At 44.5% G+C, this 15,352-nt stretch overlaps 1 long non-coding RNA gene across 1 annotated transcript; it reads right to left on the reverse strand.

The window, feature by feature from the left end:
- Positions 1-3,742: 3,742 nt before the first annotated feature.
- Positions 3,743-15,206, reverse strand: LOC139169369 (uncharacterized). The gene is made up of 3 exons (XR_011559461.1): positions 15,156-15,206; positions 13,705-13,832; positions 3,743-4,293 (listed from the first exon to the last, which is right to left on the reverse strand). It is a non-coding gene; the product is annotated as an uncharacterized lncRNA (long non-coding RNA).
- Between the last annotated feature and the right edge of the window lie 146 nt (positions 15,207-15,352).

Consider the following 15,352-nt stretch of genomic DNA (forward strand, 5'->3'; position numbering starts at 1 on the left):
ACGCTCGATTTAGTGGAAGACAAAACAGGGGGGAGCAGGGCGCGACAAACCAGTAACTAGAACCCACGGAGGGCCTAGTTCACTGTTGTAAGGGAGGGAGCCAGATCCAAAGTAACCTGCAGAAAAAGACAAAAGAAAAAGGAAGAAGAAAAGCATTAGTACACAAACCTACCAAGGTATTTTTAATACTAACACTTCTGAAGAGAAAACTCAAAAAGGTCCCTTTACTGCGACTGAGTTTTCATGACTGGGGGGCTAGAGGGCGGTGCCTGCATAATATTTAAATTAAAACTCAGTCCCTCCAATGAGACTGGAGAATTACCCACGTTGGACTCTCCTTGCAAGTGCATTGGAGAAGTATTAAAACCACTCCACATTTCTGGCTTCCATCACCCTGTCATCTTTATGAAGGCAAGATGCATAAATGAGAGAATATAGAAAAATTAAGAATAAGTTACTCCTACCAGTGCATTTGATTTTTTGATTTGATTTTATTTAGATTTGTATGCTGCCCCTCTCCGAAGACTCGGGGCGGCTCACAACAAGATAGAACAAATCATAATAATCAGAAAACTTTAAAATTTATACAAGATTTAAAAGAACCCCACATACTAACAGACGCACACACAAACATACCATGCATAAATTAAACATGCCCGGGGGAGGTGTTTCAATTCCCCCATGCATGACGGCAGAGGTGGGTTTTAAGGAGTTTACGGAAGGCAGGGAGAGTAGGGGCAGTTCTAATCTCTGGCGGGAGTTGCTTCCAGAGAGTCGGTGCCGCCACAGAGAAGGCTCTTCCCCTGGGGCCCACCAACCGACATTGTTTAGTTGACGGGACCCGGAGAAGGCCCACTCTGTGGGACCTAATTCTGAACTTCCTAATTTAACAGCCAGAAGATACAAATCTAGGAAGACCCCACTGGCACTTGCACATCAGCCCAACAACTTTAACATCAATTCCCACTGGAAAGCCAAATGAGTCACACATTTGCAGACATAGGCAGTCATATAAATGACCCCGCAAAAAAAGGCGCCAGGCTTTAAACTGCCGCAGTGGAAAATCCTGAACAGGATTCAGACCTCACACGGCATCTACCAAGACTCTATAAATAGTACATATCCACCACTCAGTGTGACTGCAGGGTCTCATATCAGATGGTAAATCACATCATAACTGGATTTAAGCTGAAAGCATATACTGGTCCAGTATCTGATTATTTTTAATATAAAAGATGCTGTGTTTCAGTGGTTAGATGGCCAGGACCAGTGATGGCGAAACTTTCTTGGTTTGCGTGCCAAAAGCTTCAACCGCAACAACACAAGAGCACACAACATATTCAAACTTAATATTAACCGCTCCAAACTTGACTGTAAAAAATATGACTTTAACAATTGAGTTGTCGAAGCGTGGAACTCATTACCGGACTCGATAGTGTCAACTCCCAACCCCCAACACTTCTCCCTTAGACTCTCCACGATTGACCTCTCCAGGTTCCTAAGAGGCCAGTAAGGGGCGTATATAAGTGCACTGATGTGCCTATCGTCCCGTCCAATTGTCTTTCCTTATCTCATATGTCATATATATTCTCTCCTTATCTATATCTATATATCTATATCTATATATATTCTCTCCTTATCTCTTATATATACCCTCTCCCTCCCATCTACTTCTCTTCTTTTTACTTTCTATCGTCATATATATTACTTAATGTCTATTCTCTTCCATATGTATTGTATATTGGACAAAGAATAAATAAATAAATAAAATAAAAAAAGGGTGGATATGCACACGCTAATGTGCCTGTGCATGCCCAAGCCCTCTCCCCACGCATGCACACAACACCTCCACGTGCATGTACAGTCCCCTCTGCTGCTCTCCGTGCATGCGAACTCCTGAAGCCTGGGGATGTTGAAAAATAGCCAAACTGGTCAACCGGAAGTTCAGAAATGAACTTCCGGTTGGGCCTTTGGGCCATTTTTCACCTTCCCCAGGCTCCAGAAGGCTTCCCTGAAGCTCGGGGAGAGTGAAAACATCAGAAAAGAAGACCGAAAATCAGCTGGCCAGCCTGCACATGCGCACTGGAGCTGACATAGGGCAACGCATGGGGTGCATTTCTGATATGGCTCCGCATGTCATAAGTTCGCTCTCACAGGCCTAGACATTGGTAGTTAAACATAGATCTTTTTAACATTTATTTTTTATTATGTTTACTAATCTAGATTAAATGTTCATACAGTATATAGTCCATTTATGAGATGCAATACATTAAATAAATGTAATGAATGAATGAATGAATGAATGAATGAATGAATGAATGAATGAATGAATGAATGAATGGAGTTTTGCATAATGTGAAAGCTCCCGTCTTTTTTGCAAGAGGAAATAATGCTGAGTAATGCTGGATGTTAACGTATTAGTGAAGGTTTGTTTATATGCAGTAATTGAGAAGGTGTTCTTCTTTTTCAGTACTCCACTATTGATTGCTGCTGGTTTTAATAGATAAGACTGGATGCAAGTTCTCATGGATCAAATGCTGACCATAAAGATAAAAGCGGACAGTCAACAAGATCATGCTATGGCTAGAGGTGATTCCACGTAAGCTGAAACATTTGTCTTTTCATTGTCATGTGAAAATAAAAAGCATAACATAGATTAAGATTAGATAACATACTAGCAGGGTGTTAAAGTAGCAGGCAAACAACTAAGTTATTGCTTTTTATTTAATTGAGTAGTCTCAATTCCCCCATGCCTGACGGCAGAGGTGGGTTTTAAGGAGTTTACCAAAGGCAAGGAGGGTGGGGGCAATCCTAATATCCGGATCTGGCTCTGTAATTATTGAGTTTCTAAAGTCGAGCACTATAGGCAAGTTCAGGACAGATTACTGAATTAAAACATCATGGAAATAATATAATGAATGATCTACATCTTTCTAGCCCCGAATTAACTTTGATTTGGCATGTACATTACAAAGAACAAGAAAGTTTAAATGCAAGTGGGAAATAAGCATGATTAATATGATGTTTAGAAGAAATCCATCAGATAATGAGTTGAGACTTTGAATCAATCGTGACAATTGTGCCATTTTTTGGGAAACAACCTATCTCTAGAAGTTTTTTCAAAACAAGACATGCAACAAAATCCATTTGAGAATGTTAATAAACTCTGAATAAGAATTCTCCATGAGATGAAAATAGAAAATTCTACAAATTTTATAACTTAAGGAAATAAAAATGACAATTCTAGGGAACAATTGGAATAATTAATTTTACTGGATTACAAGAGATTACAAGAGACTGATTATTTTTAATATAAAAGATGCTGTGCTTCAATGGTTAGATGGCCAAGACCAGTGATGGCGAACCTCTTTTGGTTTGCGTGCCAAAAGGGTGGCTATGCACACGCTAATGTGCCTGTGCGTGCCCAAGCCCTCTCTAGACGCATGCAAAAAACACCTCCACGTGCATGTACCCTCCCCTCTGCTGCTCTCCGTGCATGCGAACTCCTGAAGCCTGGGGATGTCGAAAAACAGCCAAACTGGCCAACCGGAAGTTCGGAAATATATAGTCCATTTATGAGATGCAATACATTAAATAAATGTATTGAATGAATGAATGAATGAATGAATGAATGAATGAATGAATGAATGAATGAATGAATGGAGTTTTGCATAATGTGAAAGCTCCCGTCTTTTTTGCAAGAGGAATTTGAAATGACTGAGAAACACGGTTTCTAACTTCAATTCTTTATTCTAAGCAGGAGACTAACAAGCCGCGAAAACACTTTCACTCTGGCGCGTGCTCGGCAGAAGACGCGTAAGACCGGAGGCACTTCTATTTATACAGTTTCGCCCGGCAACAAGCGACGCCTGACAGCTCTCCAAGATTGGCACCAAAACACAGCAGCCAATGAGAAGCAGGTAAACAACTCTTATTATAAATAGTGAATCCTGCTTAACAACTCATGTTTAAAACTTTACCCCATTACAGAATTTTGTGGAAACTTCTGGACATAACACCCCTCCCCCTTCTGGCTGGTTTTTACAGATGTTTATTCAGACAAACAAGTAATAAAGTCGTCCAAAGGGGCCGGCGTCCTTGGTGTTCACTCCGACTGGCGAGGCTCGTTCAGGACCTGGGTGTCCACAGAAGAGGATGGTTCCTCGGGTCCTGTTGGCACAGAGTTTCCACGGCTGGAACATGGCAGAGCTGGGGCAGCGCTGGAGTGGTCACTGAACCCAGGTAAGTCCCAGTCTATTTTTTCCTGGTTTCTGCTAGGTCTGGTATAACTCCCTGTGGGGCGTGAAGGAGTAGAGACCCCATTACTTGTGTTAGCCATATTTTCCCTTATACTGGCTGCTTCCAGTCTCCCCCATATATGATCTATGTGCCTCTTCCAGAGGTGGCCATCACACAGTTTAATCATATAAGTTTTAGGACCTGTTTGATCGGTCACTATTCCACTCTCCCACTGTCTGCCCCTGTCAAAATTTTTGACATATACGTTTTGACCCATAAACACTGAGCGCTCAGGGGTTGTTACATTCTCAGGCTTCAATTTTACATAAGAGGGGTGCAGCCTATCTAAGGGAGATCTCAACCTTCTCCCCATGAGCAGCTCGGCGGGGCTCTTATGAGTTGTTAGGCTTGGCGTGATGTGCTGTGTGAGTAGGAAAGTATCCAGTCTTTCCTGTATATCCCCTGGTGATGACCTCTTGATGGCCTCCTTGGCCACATGGACATACCTCTCCGCCATACCATTAGCCCAGGCTGCGTGGGGTGATACCAAGGCATGTCTGACCCCCAGGTGGGCTAAGAACATCTCTAGTTGCCTAGAAGTAAATTGGGGCCCATTGTCCGAGACCAGGACATCTGGACACCCATGAGTAGAAAACAGTTTCCTTAGGGCATGTATCACAGCTGTAGATGTGGTGGACCCTAACAAAATTATATCTAACCATTTGGAGTATGCGTCCACTACAATCAAAAACATATTGGTGCCCACTGGCCCAGCCAGGTCAATATGCACCTTTGACCATGGCCCCTGGGGAGTGTCCCACTGTGCAGGGGTGGTTTTGGGGGGATTTGGCCTTGTTTCCTGACATGGGCTACATGTGGCAACCCAGTCTTCAATTCCCTTGTCCAACCCTGGCCACCATAAGTATCCTCTGGCCAAGGCTTTCATTCTGACCACCCCTGGGTGCCCTTGATGCAGCATTTGCATGACCTGTGGCCTAAGAGCAGTGGGGATAACCACCTTGTCACCCCACAAAATACAGTCGTGCATTACTGAGAGTTCCAACCTCTTAGTTTTATATTCACCCACTGAGGGGTCTTCCCCATTTGGTGGCCACCCTTTCAGAATGTACTGCAGGACTTTCCCTAACACCTGGTCCTGTTTAGTTTCAATGGCCACCTCTTTAGCAGTAACAAGGGATGGTGTGCCTAAGTCAATGAGGAGGACATCCCCTGCAGGGGCTGGGTCCTCCATCCTCTGCCCCAATGGACAGCGACTCAGCCCATCTGCATGATTAATCAGGGAGCCCCCCTTATGTACAAGGATATAATCGTAGCCTGCCAAAAAAATAGCCCATCTGGACATGCGGGGGGACATAAAAGGAGGGGTTGGCCGCCCGGTGGCTAGCAAACCTAACAAAGGTTTATGGTCCGTGACCAATTGGAATGGTCTCCCCAATAAGTAGTTGTGAAATTTTTTCACCCCAGCCACCAATGCCAATGCTTCTCTATCTATTTGTGCATAATTGCGTTCTGCTAGGGACAACGTTCTTGAAAAGTAGGCCACTGGTGCTTCTTGGCCATTAGGTAATACATGGGCTAGGACCCCACCCACCCCATACGGGGATGCATCGCATGTAAGCCTAAGGGGCAACGTAGAACTGTACTGGACCACTACACTTTGCAATGTTAAGAGGTCTTTAACAGCATTAAAAGCCTGTCGTTCTGTCTCACCCCATTCCCAAGGCGCTCCCTTGTGGAGAAGTCGATGAAGCGGCTCAGCTGCGGAGGCTTTCTGTTTCAAAAAAACAGAATAAAAATTCAATAGCCCTAGAAAGGCTTGCAGCTCCGTCTTACAGGTGGGGGCAGGGGCATCCTTAATGGCTCTAATCTTCTCCTCAGTGGGATGTATCCCTGCTTCATCTATTCTGAACCCTAAAAAATCCACCGAGGGAGTTCCCCACACACACTTTTCTGGTTTAAGCCGTAAGCCTTTAGCTTGTAATCGAGTCAGAACTTGTCGGATTCTGCAGTGCAACTGGTCTGGAGTGTCCCCACAAATTAATATATCGTCAAAATAGGGGCCCACTCCCCTAATTCCCCAAAGTAAGCATTCCATGAGCCTCTGGAAGATACCCGGGGCCATGCTAATGCCAAATTGCAGCCATGTACATTTAAAGGCGCCTCTGTGTGTCACAATTGTTTGCGCCAGGGCTGTGGCATCGTCCACGGGCAACTGCTGGTATGCCTGTGCGAGGTCCAGCCTTGCAAAGATTTTTCCAGACCCCAGGGTATGCAGCAACTGCTGCACTACAGGTATCGGATACGAGTTGTGCTATAACGCCTTATTGAGGGTAGATTTATAATCTGCACAAACCCTCAGGGATCCGTCAGGCTTTAGGGGGGTTACAATCGGGGTTTCCCATGGGGCATGTTCGACAGGAACCAAGATCCCCTGACCCTGGAGTTTTTGTAACTGGGCATCCAATTTATCCATTAGTGGTAGCGGTACCCTGCGAGGTTTTAATTGAAGGGGGGGAACAGCAGGATTTAAAGAGAAAGAAATTGGGGGGCCCTTATAAGTACCTAACCCGTCCTTAAAAACCTCAGGAAATTCTTGTACAAAATCAGGTACCTTCAGATAAGTCAGTTTGTGAAGACCTGTAACAGCTAACCCTAAGGGAGCCATCCAATTTAGACCCAAAAGGGAATGATTAGCCCCCTCAACAATCAGAATAGGTAACAGATGGTGAACATTCTTAAACGTTATAGGCACTCTAGTGCTTCCCAAAACCCTGATCGGGTGCCCCTGGAAGTCCTTGATTGTAATGTCCAGCGGTTGCAAAGAGTCCCGTGACAATTCAGGTATATAAAGTCTCAGTTTCTGCCACGGCATTAAGGTAAATTTGGAGCCCGTATCCAGCTCCATGTGGCATGGTTGCCGATTTAGCAAAAGAGGAACAACAATTTTATTAGGGGCTGGTGGATAGGTGCCACAGTCTGTGTGTGTGCGGTTACCTCGGTTGTTCCATGGCCTCCGGTTCCCTCGTCCTTGTTGCCTGAATGGGCGGTAGAACCGTTGAGCAGGAAAGGTAGGCAGCAGGTCCTGATTGAAGGGGATGTCATCGGGCAGGGTGGCTCGGCAGACGGCGGCAATGTGGCCTCGTTTCTCGCAGCGGCGGCAGAAGGCGTCCTTGAAGGGACATCTGGACCGTGGATGTTGACCCCGGCATCTGGCACAGGCTTGCAAAGGCGGACGAGGTTGTCTGGCAGGTGGTCCTCGAAGTTGGCAGCAGTGGTCCTCATATGTGTCGAAATCAGATGAGTTGTAGTCATGTGGATGATTGACAGGGGCACGCGGAGCCTCAGCAATTTTGCACACAGTAGTCAGCTTGTCATTAGACTTCAATTCAGCTGCAGCGGCTTCCGCAACTTCTGCTGTCTGAGCAGCCTTAATTACATCCTGTAGCGAAGAGTCGTCAGCTGCAAGCAGTTTGTTCCTGATGGACACATTTCTCATACCAAAGATAATGGCATCTGTCAACCTTGCCTCAGGATTTTCAAATTGACACTTGGCTAATATAGTTCTGAGGCGCGTGGCAAACTGGTTAATAGTTTCTCCTTCGGCTTGAGCCATTCGGGAGAACTGGTGTCTGAAAACCCTTGCAGGTTTAGTTGGCTTAAAATGAGTTGCCAACTTTTCCCTCAAAGTTTGCCATGGCACTGAATTAGCAGGTTCCGGGTCGGTCAAAGTACCGGCCAAATCAAAAATTTGCCGCAATAATTGAGAAATAAAGCTCTTTTCCCGCCATCGTCCGCATCTTTCATGCCGGCGGCTTCGAGAAAAATTTCAAATTTGGCCATATAGGCAGTCCAAGTTGACCTCTCAGGGTCAAACAGTTCAGGCGGCTGGATGATCGAAGGGGTTGCCATAATGATTTTTCCGTAAAGAAAAAATCACCTCTAGACCCTCGTCGCCAGTGAAATGACCGAGAAACACGGTTTCTAACTTCAATTCTTTATTCTCAGCAGGAGACTAACAAGCTGCGAAAACACTTTCACTCTGGCGCGTGCTCGGCAGAAGACGCGCAAGACCAGAGGCACTTCTATTTATACAGTTTCGCCCGGCAACAAGCGACGCCTGACAGCTCTCCAAGATTGGCGCCAAAACACAGCAGCCAATGAGAAGCAGGTAAACAACTCTTATTATAAATAGTGAATCCTGCTTAACAACTCATGTTTAAAACTTTACCCCATTACAGAATTTTGTGGAAACTTCTGGACATAACAGAATTAATGCTGAGTAAATGCAGGATGTTAATGTATTAGTGAAGGTTTGTTTATATGCAGTAATTGAGAAGGTGTTCTTCTTTTTCAGTACTCCACTATTGATTGATGCTGTGTTTAATAGATACGACTGGATGCAAGTTCTCATGGATTGAATGTTGACCATAAAGATAAAAGCGGAAAGTCAACAAAAGATTATGCTATGGCTAGTGGTGATTCCACGTAAGCTGAAACATTTGTCTTTTCATTGTCATATCAAAATAAAACGTATAACATGGATTAAGATTAGATAACATATTAGCAGGATGTTAAAGTAGCAGGCAAATAACTAAATTATTGCTTTTTATTTAACATCGTTCCTCTGTGTTGATATTAATTTCGCTTTATTAAAATCTGTCAATATTGAATAAAGTATTTTTTTTCCATTTAGCTTCAAGAACCTTGTTAAGAAATATTCTCGACATCATTCAAGAAAAAAGAGATATAGACTTGGTGCTCGTCCTAAAAATAAAGAAGGTAAAGTTTTATATTCCGTTTTTTTGGAATCTAATACGCACTGGAATATAGGACGCACCTTAATTTTGGGGGAGGAAAATAGGGAAAAGAATCTGCTTATCAGGTATTCATCTAGCTAGCATCCTTACTATGGTGAGCTTCAGCACATTATTTTATCCCCTGGTTAAGGGCTTAAAAATATTTTGAGAGAGTAACAGCTTCGTTAACAGCTTGCAAGCAAGTAAGAGCTGGGAACATCATTAGCACCTGGAAAGAAACCGTATGAGCAAGTAGATTAATGGAAAAAACCCGGCAAAGACTTAGGGCTTGGAAAACATTCTTCGCAGAGAATAACAATGAACGAGCTTGGGTATATTAGTAGCACTTGGTTAGGGCTGGAAAGAAATATCTGGAGCAAATAGAGAATAAAAAAAAAAGAAATCAAAGACAGGGTTGGGAATTCTTGGCAGAAAGTTTGTCACACCCCCCCCTCCTTCAAAGAAGGCAAGGAGAGATTTGACGGAACGTCTGGCAGCTTTACAGTGTTCCCTCGATTTTCACGGGTTCGAACTTCGCGAAAAGTCTATACCACGGTTTTTCAAAAATATTAATTAAAAAATACTTTGCGGGTTTTTTCCCTATACCACGGTTTTTCCTGCCCGATGACGTCATATGTCATCGCCAAACTTTCATCTGCCTTTAATAAATATTTTTTTAAATAAACTTTAATAAATAAACATGGTGAGTAATAATCTAAATGGTTGCTAAGGGAATGGGAAATTGCAATTTAGGGGTTTAAAGTGTTAAGGGAAGGCTTGGGATACTGTTCATAGCCAATAATAGTGTATTTACTTCCGCATCTCTACTTCGCGGAAATTCGACTTTCGCGGGCGGTCTCGGAACGCATCCCCCGCGAAAATCGAGGGAACACTGTATTTCAATTCTTCCATCTGGGAGATCCCAAGTGTTTCCTTCAAAAAGACGAAAAAGAAAAGCATCCTCTTCGTCTGGGCTTGAGATAAAGGGGAACAGAGGCCGGGTGGAGAACAAAAAACCCTTTGGCATTGCAGACTCCAAAGGGGTTTTTCGAACAAAGATAGACAATGAAAAAAACGGAGGAAGGATGGAGTTTATTGCTGCATTTAACTCATCATGAAGAGTCATATTAAACCACCATCCAGCGAATTGGTGCATCCTTCCCTGTGCGGGAGGAGCTTTATTTATTTATTTATTTATTATTTAGATTTGTATGCCGCCCCTCTCCGCGGACTCGGAGCGGCTCACAACAAGGCATAAACAAATCAAACAAATCCAAATAAATTTAAATATTTAAAAAAGTTTAAAAAGAACCCCAATATACTAACAAGCACACACACAAACATACCATACATAAATTGTACATGCCCGGGGGAGATGTTTCAGTTCCCCCATGCCTGACGGCAAAGGTGGGTTTTAAGAACTTTACGGAAGGCAGGGAGAGTAGGGGCAGTTCTAATCTCCGGGGGGAGTTGGTTCCAGAGAGTCGGGGCCGCCACAGAGAAGGCTCTTCCCCTGGGGCCCGCCAACCGACATTGTTTAGTTGATGGGACCTGGAGAAGGCCCACTCTGTGGGACCTAATCGGTTGCTGGGATTCGTGCGGCAGGAGGCGGTCTCGGGGGTATTCTGGTCCAATGCCATGAAGGGCTTTAAAGGTCATAACCAACACTTTGAATTGTGACCGGGAATTGATCGGCAACCAATGCAGACTGCGGAGTGATGGCGAAACATGGGCATACCTAGGTAAACCCATGACTGCTCTCGCAGCTGCATTCTGCACGATCTGAAGTTTCCGAACACTTTTCAAAGGTAGCCCCATGTAGAGAGCATTACAGTAGTCGAACCTCGAGGTGATGAGCTTGAGCAGAGAGGGTTATTCCAATGGAAAATAAAGTGAAAAAAGAAAAGAAAAGAAAAATGACCACCAAAGGCTGCAAAAGGGATGGTGAGGAGGAAGACATAGAGGCAGGCTGTGACATTGGGGAGGAAAAGGACAAGAGAGACAAGAGAAGCTGAGATGGGAAGTTCTTGCAGCCTTCCACAGGACAGGGGATGAGAGTTGGGGGGGACGGCGCGATGCGATCTCCCTCTCCTTCCTTTTCACTCTCCCTCCCTCATTTTAGGGGTCAAAATGGAAGGTCATACCACTGCCACCGATTTCCTGGTTGACTGGAGGTCTCGCGCAGCAGCATCCTCCACGCAGCCTCACGTGGCCGGAAGGGACGTGGTGTGAGCGTGCGGCCTTTTTAAAGGCCTGTAAGCCGCTCAGCTCACCCCTTCTTGCCGCCTGGCTGCAAGCAAGAGCAGCCAGCACCGACGAGCTCCTTTTTTCATCGTGGATGGCGCCAAGGAAGAATGAGATGATGCCGCCGTTTCAGAGGCCCGGGAATCAAAGTGATTGCCAAGGGCAACACAGGTTTGTTGTGTTGTGGTGGAGGGAGGGAGCAGCCCAGAAGGCCGGGCTGCCTGCGGTGTGGAGGGTGGAACCGACCCTTTCCTTCCCTTTTGTTTGGCAGAAATGGCAGGCAGTGCCAGGGAGTGTGCCGATCCCCAGGCGTGCGCCATTTCAGATGCGGATAGAATTAGAAAAAAATATGACAAGGAAACTGGACCAAGGTAAATAGCAAATTATATGCTAACAATTTGAAACATGTTCTGCTGTTTGCTTTGTTTCCCCACCCCACCAAGAAAATTATACTAATACTGAAATTTTTAGACACTGCACCTCATCATTTACATTTTAGAGCAGGGCTGTCAAACTCACAATCCACGGACCGGATGCGTCACTTGCTGACACCGCCCCTGCCCAGTTTAGGGAAGTGGGGAAAAGTCACGATATGTCACATGACAATGCGAGTTTGACAACCGTTTTAGAACCTAAATGTGGCCACAGTGAAAGTTTTAGGAACTTATTTTTAGAACATAAAAATATAATCCTGCTGACCAATAAACTAATCTGCATGATAGAAATATAGTTCTGATGAATAATATATAAAATAATATAAATACTCTTGTTTTTCAGCTAAACCTGAACCTGATGCCGGATCTGTTACAGTCTCCTCTATAGGATCAGTTGATGGACCTTCAAAATCAAATATAGAAGATCAAGTTTACAAGGCAAGACTCCAGGAGTATCTGGATGTTTTCAAGAAAAACTATATGCTTTGAATAAAGTCTTCAAACTTGTAGATCTGACTTGATTCCTTAACCTTTTTAATAGAGGGCAAATCTGGCAGTGCACTTGCATGGTCATCCAAGTTGAGACTTAACAGTTTAACCTGGAAGGGGAGGGGAGAGGGAGAGAGGAATCCAGCTATAAGCAACGTTGATAGTAGAAGGCCAAAAGAGGAACTGCACTGAAACACATACAGTATCTATTTACAAATCAGGTAGGTGCTAGCTAGATGGTCCCCAGAGACAAACATATTTGCAACCTTCTGATGCGCAAAGTCAATGCGGAAGCCAGAATCACTTAAGAATTGTGTGGCTAACTTAACTGCAGTGATGAATGTTGTGAGTGGTCCTCGACCAACTCTGGTAATGAGGAGGATGAGCCAGGCTCCATTGCTAAGCAAGGCAGCTAAGTGACTTGGGCCGATTATGCATTTCAGCCCCAAAGCTCCCATTTCTTGCAGGGTTGTTGCATAGTTAAAATGGAGTCAGGGATTTTATACCTAGGGCCACGATGGCGAACCTATGGCACGTGTGTGACAAGTGGCACGCGGAGCCATATCTGAGGGCACGCGAGGCGTTGACCTATGTCAGCTCCAGTGCAGATGCCTACGTTGGCCAGATGTTTTTCAGCCTTGGGGAAGGCCATTTTGCCCTCCCTGGGCTTCAGGAAGTTCTCTAAAGCCTCCGGAGTGGGAAAAATGGGCCAAGGGCAAACCAAAAGTTCGGGAAAATGGACTTTCAATTTGCCTTGGGCTGTTTTTCGCACCCCAGAGGCTTCAGAAAAGCCTGGGGACGCATGCATGCGCAGTGTGGCACATGTGGGGGGTAAGTTGTGTGCCGGCACACGCCCACATGCACTCCCATTTTTGGCACACAAGAAGAAAAACATTGGCCATCATTGCCTTAGGGCAGTGAGGGTGAACCTTTTTTCTCTCGGGTGCCAAAAGCCCATGCACACATACTATTGCGCCTACACAAGTGCCTACACCCGTAATTCAGTGCCTGGGGAGGGAGAAAATTGCCTCCCCTGCCTCCCGGAGACCCTCTGGAGGCAAGAAACAGACCGTTTCCCAACTTGTGGTGGGCCCGGTAGGCCTGTTTTCCACCCTCTCCAGGCTCCAGAGGCTCCCCTGCAGCCTTCCAGAAGCCGAAAATGCCCTCTCAGAGCCTCTGTGGGAGCCAAAAATCAGCTGGCTAGTGCACACACGCGTGCTGGAGCTGAGCTAGGGCAATGGCTCGTGTGCCAGCAGATATGGCTCCGCGTGCCACCTGTGGGACCCGTGCCATAGGTTCGCCATCACTGCCCTAGGGCATCCTTGTGGCTTCTTCTCCATACACATGTTGGTCTGCTATAAGGATGCCCAGCGTGGCAGTAATGACACTAGACACTGCAGAGGTGAAAAATATCAAATCTGTTGAAAGCCGCATCCAAATGAGAGTGTGCTTAAACGGTGCTAAATTATTGAGATGATTACCTGAGAATACACATCAATATTCCAATGATGTTTTGAATCCCAATGAAATTCAAAAGAAGATGATGGGAGGGGCGAACAAATATAGCCATAGCTGGGCTCTATGGAAAACCAAGTCAGCGAAGCATGAGCTACATAGAAAAACAAAGAATGGATTCCACAAGAAATTTATAAAGTGCCAGAGAAAAGAAAATGACCTTTTTTGCCCCTGCTTGCATTATTCGTAATATCTTCTACGCAAACACTACATTATTTAGTAATGAATCAAATGCAATACAACATTAAAATCATATACCAAATTGTCCTTCCTGTTAATGACTACTTCACCTTCAACCACAACAACACACGAGCACGCAACAGATTCAAACTAAATTTAAACCGCTCCAAACTAGACTGCAGAAAATACGACTTCAGCAATAGAGTGATCAACGCCTGGAATTCACTACCTGACTCTCCTGCTTCTTCCTCCAAGCCCAAAATCTTCAACCTTAGGTTGTCTATAGTTGACCTCCCCCTTTTCTAAGAGGTCTGTAAGGGGCGTGCATAAGCGCCTACTGTCCCTGTCTTATTGTCTTAATGTCTTTTCGTATCATTACTTTCTATGTCATGTTTATATAACCACCTATCCTATAATAACAAAAATAACAATAAGAGTTGGAAGGGACCTTGGAGGTCTTCTAGTCCAACCCCCTGCTTAGGCAGGAAACCCTACACTACTTCAGACAGATGGTTACCCAACATCTGCTTAAAAACTTCCAGTGTTGGGGCAATTACAACGTATGGAGGCAGGCTGTTCCACTGATCAACCGTTCTGAGTGTCAGGAAATGTCTCCTTAGTTTTAAGTAACTTACTTACTTACTTACTTTATTTATTTATTATTTAGTTAGTCAGTTAGTTAGTTAGTTCAATACACAATACATATTGAAGAGACTAGACATGAAGTATTATATATAAAGAGAAGATATAAAAATAGAGAAGATATATGAAGGAAGAAAAGATATATGATATATGAGATAAGGAGAGACAATTGGACAGGGGACGAAAGGCAGGCTAGTGCACTTACGTACGCCCCTTACTGACCTCTTAGGAACCTGGAGAGGTCAATCGTGGATAGTCTAAGGGAGAAATCTTGGGGGTTAGGGGTTGACACTACTGAGTCCGGTAATGAGTTCCACGCTTCGATAACTCGATTGTTAAAGTCAAGCTTGGAGCGATTAATATTAAGTTTGAATTTGTTGCGTGCTCTTGTGTTGTTGCAGTTGAAGCTGAAGTAGTTATTGACTTCTCTCCTTGTTAGTTTCCACCCATTGCTTTTTGTTCTCCCAAACTTGATTGACAAATAAAATAAAATAAATAAATAAATTACTCTTAAGCCACTGTCGCCCATGGGCTAACATAACAAAGAATAGCATGCACACTTCTTTACAAATTCAATACACGCAGCAGCCCAAACCTTGCTTCGATTGGAGTCACAGCGCGCTGGTATCTTCCCTGCTTTTCCCCAATTCTATTTGCTATTACTGGCAAAGAGGATTATCCAATCAGAAATGGAAAAGCGTAGAAAAGGGCGGGAATTGAACGTTTGTGTGGCAGGTTGATGTTCCCCGCCTTCTTTACACTGCTTTTCGCGATTGGTCCGAAGAAACGTTC

Source organism: Erythrolamprus reginae, chromosome 6 (assembly GCF_031021105.1).
Source record: "Erythrolamprus reginae isolate rEryReg1 chromosome 6, rEryReg1.hap1, whole genome shotgun sequence".
In the NCBI taxonomy this organism is placed as follows: Eukaryota; Metazoa; Chordata; class Lepidosauria; order Squamata; family Dipsadidae; genus Erythrolamprus; species Erythrolamprus reginae.